The 5,861-nt window shown below is 43.9% G+C and overlaps 1 protein-coding gene across 1 annotated transcript in view; it reads right to left on the reverse strand.

Moving 5' to 3' along the window:
• The window catches only part of GPR156 (G protein-coupled receptor 156), a 133,831-nt gene extending 128,388 nt beyond the window's left edge, over window positions 1-5,443 (reverse strand). Inside the window, exon 1 of the mRNA XM_069069991.1 lies at window positions 5,269-5,443. The gene's annotated coding sequence lies outside the window, so the exon portion shown is untranslated. The remainder of the gene's footprint in view (window positions 1-5,268) is intronic.
• Window positions 5,444-5,861: the final 418 nt, after the last annotated feature.

The raw sequence follows: 5,861 nt of genomic DNA on the forward strand, positions 1-5,861 counted from the left end.
GAGAGAGAGAGAGAGAGAGAGAGAGAGAGAGAGAGAGAGAGAGAGAACAACACAACACCTGAATCCCTAGTGGTAAACCTTTTTTTTTCCTTTTTGGAGGGGGGAAGGTAGGGCAATTGGGGTTAAGTGACTTGCCCAGGGTCACATGGCTAGTTTTTTGTGTTAAGTGTCTGAGGCTGGATTTGAACTCAGGTCCTCCTGACTCTAGGGCTGGTGCTCTATTTACTGTACCACCTAGCTGCCCCGTGGTAAATCTCTTAAATAAGTTAAAGACAAAGCAATCAAATGTCAAGAAGTGAATAGCTATATGATAAAAGAGAAGCAAAAAATATTTTAAAAATGTATGATCTCTATGCAAACTTAACACACTGATTTCAAAGACTAGATGCATAAGCAATTAAAGGTTCTTCCAGAAGAATATGAGTCAAAAAACCTGAATGCCTTAATGTAAGAAATATAACCAGAAAACTTCCCAGAATGTCTCAATCCAGAAAAAGAAAGCACCAATTGAAAGAATATATAGATCACCTGTAGAAATAAAAAAAGATACCTCTACTTCAAACCAAAGGACTCTTTGGTTCTATGGAAAACTCCTTACTAACAGAAATGGCTTCTCCTCCCTCCGCATCCTGTCCCAAGGTTGTACTTTATCCTTTCTCTAAGAGGACCAATGACAATAGGCGAGTGATGTCTTGACTTTCAAGTGAATTGGAGTGAGGCAGAGCTGTGAAAAGTCCTCAGCCTCACTCTCTCTTCTATCCAGTCACAAAAGTCAAAGTGACTACCGATGGCCCAGGATGAAGGGGGTGCATAGAGTGGGCATGCAGCCAGGACTGCCTTTAGTTTGGAGAAGGGGAAAGACAGCTGAGGATCCTACACTCAGATCCCTCATGTTTTCCTCAACAAAAGCTTTCCAATATAGAGCATGTCATATGCCATTTACAGCACATGCTGTGGGATGAATGCTTCTCCCTGCCCCTGTCCTTTCCCCTCCTCCCTCCCCCCACCAATCTGGCATTACAAAATTTGAGTGCAGTCTAAAATTGTGCTCTTGACCCCACATAAAAAGCTTATATTTATCAGGTCTCCCTTAACAGTGACTTTCCACTGATCTCCTCCCCAACCCCTTCCTCACCTCCTCTCCAACTCATACAGGAGTTGATGTTTCAGGGTAAGCAAGGAAGATAATAAAGCACAGAAACTATTTTCATGGAGATGGATGCATTGCCAGTTGAGAGCTTTATGGATCAACTCACCATCCCTCAGTGATTCCCTAGTGCTTTATAAATGTTTGCTGATTGATTGGTTGATGCATCTCATTGCAATGCTCATCAGTTCTTCCTCACTCCCCAGAACGTCCCTCCCCCACCCTCTCCTACACTCCTCAGCGAATCCTCGAGGTTGGGAAGAACTTCTAGGAAGAAAGAGGCAAGCAGGTAGAATAGAAAAGGACCCCTTGGAGTTTGTCTCCCTGAAGAATTACATTCTGAGCTGTGGCTTGGAATCCACTTCCCAGTGCTAGTGCTCACAGCAGCAGAGAAGGTTCTGTAGAGCTGAATGCCATGGAGCTGAGGCAACACAGGCAGAAGGAGTGGACCCCAGGGACTAATAAGGTTTGTCAGCTCTGCCATTGAGCCAGGGGCAGCCCTAGGAGTGGAGCACACAGAGCAAGTAAGAGGGACCCAGCTGGGCTAGTCTCCTCCTTAGTCATAAAAAACCCATTGAATCTAGGGTGGGGGGAAAAGGGGTTCTGGGGGCAGTGGGAGAGAGGAATTGTTTGTCAGTGTACATCCTGATTGCTTTCTCCTTTCAGAGAGACTTCGTTTCAGCTCTATGTAGTACACAGGCCCAGCCTGCAATGATACCCTCCTCACCAATACTACTTTATTATAACTACCAAGGGGAAAGCCCAAAGCAGGTCATTCAACCAATTACCTTTTTATTCTATTGGTCTGAATATCCATTGTCTCTAAATATGAGACATGACCATAAAATACTTTCTCTTTGAAAGGAAAGAAAAAAGCCATCCACATGCGATCAACTCAACAAGCATTAAATAAGCACCAGGAATGCTGTTGGACAGTGGTGACAAAATAAACAAACAAAATCTCAAGGAGCTCACAGTTGAATCGGGGAGACAATGTGTAAACAACACTATGAACAAGCTCTAGGCAGAAAAAAAATTGAAGGCAATCTCAGAGGGAAAGCTCTAAGATGAACAACAACTCTGGGTCTTAAATATTTCAAGCTCCCTGTGATCTCATTAGTGTGGGGAGCCCCTCCAGCTGTGCAGATCACAACATATCCATGCCCTCTTATCCTATGGGAATCTTCTCTGTCTTCCTGTAAATCCTCCCCAGGGGGGCCATTCTGGGCAGTTCTTCCTGTCTTCCTATAAGTTTGTCCCAGGGGGTCCATGGGCCTCCAGATATGCAATATGTTCATAAAATATCTTTGAAAGAAAAATCAGAAGCACACAAAATGAGTGAGACCTTTCTCCAGATATCCTAGCACTGAATGGGTACCAATGGAGCATGTGAGAAGTTCCTCAGTCTCATCATATGACAGTTTTATACAAGTTTTATATCCTTCAGTTTCATAGAAGCTTGGTTTGGGAAGCATGTGGCCTATATTAAGGTCAATGGGGTATATAATATTTTATTATTTGTTCTTATAGAAGTCATAATGGGTTGGCTTCATAAAGAGCTGGCTTCAGAGCCAGGAGAACCTTGTTCCTGGTCTTTATCTCTGCCACATTTTGGTTATGTGACTTCATGCAGTGCTACAGGCAACTTTTTACAACTATAGGTCACAGAGCAATTTCTAGCCCTGAATTGGTGAAAGAAATTCCTCCCTAGGAGCTCCTGATATGAGTTGAAATCACATGTCTGTCTATCAGTCAATCAATCAACAAGCATTTATGAAGTATCCACTGTCTTCTAGGCCCTGTACCAAGTGCTGGGATACAAAGACAAAAATAAAACAGTTCCTGTTCTTAAGGGGCTTACATTCTATTAGGGAAGAAAATATACACATAAATTAATACAGTGTGTCCCCAAGTCCTAGTACGGTTTTAAGCTACTAAAGTTTATTATTAAAACTTTTAAAAATAAACAGTTAAAGTTTATTACGGCTTAAAACTGAATGAAGACTTTTGGAACACCCCATATATACAACAAGCATGTCAATAAATATATATCACATATTAAAAATACAGTATAAAGTTGGAGGGGTAGGGCATTAGCAGCTGATGGAAATCAGGCTTCATGTGGAAGGTGTCTGCCCTAATTATCAGCCTGAGGTTGGAACATATGTCTATATAAAGTATGTCCTTCTATATGTGTATATAAAGAGCAGAATAAAGAATAAAATTCTTAATTAAAGAAATGGATGAGTGTAAAAGAAAATGGGTTAACCATGTCACAAAGGCAACAGATAAGCAATGGACAGCCCACATACTCCATTAGGGAGGATCTTGAAAGCCAAAAGAAAACACAGAGGGCACCCTGGGTAGACCGCCATGACAAACTTACAGGACGATGGATGGGTAGGTTTGGATATATATTGTGCATAATTGGAAGTAATACTTATTCTGATGAGATCACAGATGTATTTGATTACACTGCATATACATACAAAACAGCGTACATTATGATATATCTTTCAACCGCTAAACAACATATCGTACACAGTAAACAGTTAATATGCATTTGATTTGAGGAACAAATGGAATACCTGTATGTCAACATATATATACATACACATACACACACACACACACAGAGCCAGCAGATCTACTTTTAGCAGATGGCTTCCACAGTCTCATCCTCTAATCTAAAAGGCAACCTATGACCTTGCCATAGCTGTAAAGGAAACTCCAATTCTTACCAGAGGCAATGAAAAAGGGGAACCCACTTCAGGGTTCTCTACCCTATATATAATGAGGAACAATGGAACTGGTGTGTGGGAGCTAAAGTTTGGTACCTCTTCCTGCATCAATTAAAATGCAAGGCCCTTTCAGTGGTGATTGTTTCATTCTTTATACTTGGATCCTACTACTGGGCACATAGTTGTGGCTTAATAAATACTTGATGATTGATGGATGGATGATTTCAATGACAAAGTGGCTGATCATTTTCTTTCCAAGATCCAAGCATCTGTCTCCAGGTAACAAAAAAATATCCCAGAAGGTCTTTCTATGTACTTTTGGAGATGGTGGAGAGGAAAGAAATAAATTAGTAGATACATTGTATTCAAGAGCTGAGAATGTGGCTGGTCAGGGGAATGCTACATACCCAGCAAAATGACTTGCAAGGTTTCTCAGTTTCAACTCTCAGAAAAGAGTAGCTTATCAGAACAGCAATTGTCCCAGCAGCAAAACTCTGCTGCAGTTTTCTGTCGGAATATCGCCCTACCCAGTAACATACTATATCACGCTAGTCTGGTTCCCACCTTGGACAACAGTGGGAGTCTATGACCTTCTTAAGTTTCTAAGATTTTTCAGTGTCCTTTTACAGATCACACATCTTCTAGAAGAGAAAAAAAAAAAAAGGTACTTTGCCCCTCACTCCACCCTTCCCCTTTAGGTTATAAAGGTACCACCAGGGCCAGTGAGTTCCGAATTTCAGGCCAGTGTAGCAGAAAAAGCACTTGGTGGAGTCAGAGGCCCTGGGTTGCAATTCTGCTTTTTAAACCTACTATCTCTGTGAGCTTGGGTAAGTAACTCTTTAGCCCAGCTGGACCTCAGTTTCCTCATCAGTAAAATAAGTGGGGGCGGGGGGAGGGGGAAGTGGATCATAAGGCTTCTGAAGTCCCCTGCAGCTTCAAATCTACGGTCCTAGTATAAATTCCTATAGAGAACTCGCTTGCCAGTCTCCCATAAAGTTGGAGGATGTGGCAAGACCATAGAACGTTTCCCAAAGATTCCCACAGATCAAAGACAGGAGGTGGCAGCTAGGACGCTAACGGCGAGAAGTCTTGAAATAGACAATTCTGCAAAGAATGGCAGTGACTATATGCACACTACCTGTCACAGCCCACGGGGCTCCCCATCTCCAGCCTTGTGCGGTGATCGTAGCTTGGTCCGCTTCCCGGCTTCCCTCTTGCCGTGGGACAGAGGAGACAGGCCATTCTCCCTAACCTGAGGTGAACTCTACTGAGTCAGGTTCTAGGTCCAACAGCGCGCCTAACCACAGGACTACTGAACTCCCTCAAGCCTCCCCTCCACACGTGGAGGAGCCGGGTCTCGAACCCACGGCGCACACTCACCTGGGAACCTCCCGTCCTCCCAAATCCTGGGCAGGCACTGAGCGGGGCAGGGGTGGTAGAGGTGCAGGGTCTCTCTGAGGGTCCGCACTCCGCCTGGTCTCGGGGAGGACCAGAAGGATGCAGCCCGAGAAGTCAGGCGGAGGGAGTTGCAGACTGCAGCCTCTGCTCTCCAGGACTAAGCTCTTAAAAATCCAGCTCTTCTTTCTCCTCCCCTCCTCTGCCGTTGCCGCCTCCTCCCGCCTGGGCCACCCTTTCAACCCCGCCTCCACCCCCTCCCCGCTTAGGCTTTTTCACTTGGCTCTGCCAGCTTACCCTTTTCCTATCTCTTAGACCCCTCTTTCCATCTTCTCCTTTTCCATCCTGCTCCTCTTCTGCCCGAGTTCCCTGAGCCTACAGGTTTAACTTTCTCTGTACTAGAGAAGGGTAGTGGGAATTTCCCAAGAAGGTTTAGCATCTTCAGCCCAGTTAGAGCAGTCACTGAAAACTGCGGTGGGATGGGCAAACTGTTTATGATGAAACCACCTGAGATTGAGAAGTAACTGACTTAATTTTCCTCTTCTAACTTTCTAAACTTTATCTCAGACAGCTTCTAT

The sequence above is a fragment of the Petaurus breviceps genome, unplaced genomic scaffold, assembly GCF_028583685.1.
Source record: "Petaurus breviceps papuanus isolate PSGF00001 unplaced genomic scaffold, PetGlider_PUasm1.0 90792, whole genome shotgun sequence".
NCBI lineage: Eukaryota > Metazoa > Chordata > Mammalia > Diprotodontia > Petauridae > Petaurus > Petaurus breviceps.